A 3,303-nucleotide genomic window follows, 5' to 3' on the forward strand; every position below is an offset into this window, starting at 1 on the left:
ATTGTAAGGGAAAATAAACTTTGTATGAACTTGTGATGGTAAACAAAGAAAAGCGACGGACTACATAATAAAGGTTTCTATCAAAAGGGGCAATATAAAGTAATGTTTATTTCCATTAAGAGCTTGCACATCCAAATGAAAAAAGGGCATGACAACCTCTGCTTCCCTGTACAAAGGGCCTATCTTTTACTTTTTAATATTTACTTTTATGCAAGAGAGTTAATAATGTTCATCTCTATTCCACTCTTGATTATTCTCCACTTGGAAAGCATCATGTGGTAGGGAAAGATCCAAGCACATATAACCAGTTGGATGTAGGTAATCATGGGTTATTACTGTTGACATTATCCTTGAGAGAAATAAGTTGAGAGGTGAAAGTATAAACCCCCATCTTCCTATGTGTTTGACTAAAACTTTTTGCTCCATAAATATGTAGTGAGTGTTAGCAATCATGGAAGACTAATAGTTGAGTATATGAACTTTCTAAACATAGCTCTTACATAGACTCTTTCTGAAAATATTGTTTAATACCACCAACATCAGAAATGGACATAAGTAGGCACACAAAATAAAAAGGTTACAGAAATCTTTGGAAAACAAATCAACGTTCACAATAGAGCTGCCCAACAGAGCGGGCGGCATGGCCTTTGCCCCGCCACCACCTCCCGGAGGCAATGGTGGTGGAAGACGTTCCCAGACGTGGGGAGCACAACCATGTGCGTGCTGCGACAGAAGTCTGTAATGCAGATCATGCAAACCGTGTTGATTGCCCCCTCTAGATGGAACCTGGCGAGGGGTATCTTCAGTGCTCACAGCGCCTTCTCCAGGTTGACAAACTTGTAGAGGCGGTGATATAGGCCTATTAGTCTATGTAATGTTCTTTACAAAATAATATCCAATATGATAGCATTTAGATTAAAAATCCATCTTGATGATACTATCTCTCCAGTTCAGAGTGCCTTCATACCTATTAGGCTCATTACAGATAATACTCTTTTAGCCTATGAAAGTTCAGCATCAGCGGCGGAGCTTGACAAAGCTAGTTGGGGCTAGAAAAACACAAAATCTGAATTTTGTGGGGCACAAAATTTTGAACTATCACAAATGTGCAAAACTGGGGGGGGGGGGGCATGCCCCCCCCCCCGGTGTTGCACTATGATCTTTTATTGTAAGGGAAAATAAACTTTGTATGAACTTGTGATGGTAAACAAAGAAAAGCGACGGACTACATAATAAAGGTTTCTATCACAAGGGGCAATATAAAGTGATGTTCCTTTCCATTAAGAGCTTGCACATCCAAATGAAAAAGGGCATGACAACATCTGCTTCCCTCTATGAAGGGCCTATCTTTTACTTTTTAGTATTTACTTTTATGCTAGAGAGTTAATAATGTTCATCTCTATTCCACTCTTAATTATTCTCCACTTGGAAAGCATCATGTGGTAGGGAAAGATCTAGGCACATATAACCAGTTGGATGTAGGTAATCATGGGTTATTATTGTTGACATTATCCTCGAGAGAAATAAGTTGAGAGGTGAAACTATAAACATCTTCCTATGTGTTTGACTAAAACTTTTTTCTCCATAAATATGTTGTGAGTGTTAGCAATCATGGAAAACTGATAGTTGTGTATATGAACTATCTAAACATAGCCCTTACATAGACTCTTTCTGAAAATATTTTTTAATACCACCAACATCGGAAATGGGCATAAGTAGGCACACAAAATAAAAAAGGTTGCATAAATCTTTAGAAAACAAATCAACGTTCACAGTAGAGCTGCCCAACAGAGCGGGCGACATGGGCTCTGCCCCGCCACCACCTCCTGGAGGCAGTGGTGGTGGAGGACGTTCCCACACGTGGGGAGCACATCCATGTGCATGCTGCGACAGAAGTCTGTAATGCAGATCGTGCAAACTGTGTTGATTGCCCCCTCTAGATGGAACCTGGCGAGGGGTATCTTCAGTGCTCACAGCGCCTTCTCCAGGTTGACATACCCGAGGAGGCGATGATATAGGCCTATTAGTCGATGTAATGTCATTTACAAAATAATATCCAATATGATAGCATTCAGATTAAAATTCCATCTTGATGATACTATCTCTCAAGTTTAGAGTGCCTCCGTACCTAGTAGGCTCATTACAGATAATACTCTTTTAGCCTATGAAAGTTCAACATCAGCGGCAGAGCTTGACCAAGCTAGTTGGGGGCAAAAAAACACAAAATCTGAATTTTGTGGGGCACAAAACATAGAACTATCACAAATGTGCACAAGTGGGGGGGGGGGCATGCCCCCCTATGTTACACTATGTTCTCTTATTGTAAGGGAAAATAAACTTTGTATAAACTTGTGATGGTAAATAAATAAAAGCGACGGACTACATAATAAAGATTTCTATCACAAGGGGCAATATAAAGTGATGTTCCTTTCCATTAAGAGCTTGCACATCCAAATGAAAAAGGGCATGACAACCTCTGCTTCCCTCTGCGAAGGTCCTATCTTTTACTTTTTAGTATTTACTTTTATGCAAGGGTTAATAATGTTCATCTCTATTCCACTCTTAATTATTCTCCACTTGGAAAGCATCATGTGGTAGGGAAAGATCCAGACACATATAATCGGTTAGATGTAGGTAATCATGGGTTATTATCGTTGACATTGTCCTCGGGAGAAATAAGTTGGGAGGTGAAACTATAAACCCCCATCTTCCTATGTGTTTTTGACTAAAACTTTTTGCTCCATAAATATGTAGTGAGTGTTAGCAATCATGGAAGACTAATAGTTGAGTATATGAACTTTCTAAACATAGCTCTTACATAGACTCTTTCTGAAAATATTGTTTAATACCACCAACATCAGAAATGGACATAAGTAGGCACACAAAATAAAAAGGTTACAGAAATCTTTGGAAAACAAATCAACGTTCACAGTAGAGCTACCCAACAGAGCGGGCGGCATGGGCTCTGCCCCGCCACCACCTCCCGGAGGCAGTGGTGGTGGAAGACGTTCCCAGACGTGGGGAGCACAACCATGTGCGTGCTGCGACAGAAGTCTGTAATGCAGATCGTGCAAACCGTGTTGATTGCCCCCTCTAGATGGAACCTAGCGAGGGGTATCTTCAGTGCTCAGAGAGCTTCTCCAGGTTGACAAACTTTTAGAGGCGGTGATATAGGCCTATTAGTCTATGTAATGTTCTTTACAAAATAATATCCAATATGATAGCATTTAGATTAAAAATCCATCTTGATGATACTATCTCTCAAGTTCAGAGTGCCTTCGTACCTATTAGGCTCATTACAGA

The sequence above is a fragment of the Triticum aestivum genome, chromosome 1A, assembly GCF_018294505.1.
Source record: "Triticum aestivum cultivar Chinese Spring chromosome 1A, IWGSC CS RefSeq v2.1, whole genome shotgun sequence".
Lineage (NCBI taxonomy): Eukaryota > Viridiplantae > Streptophyta > Magnoliopsida > Poales > Poaceae > Triticum > Triticum aestivum.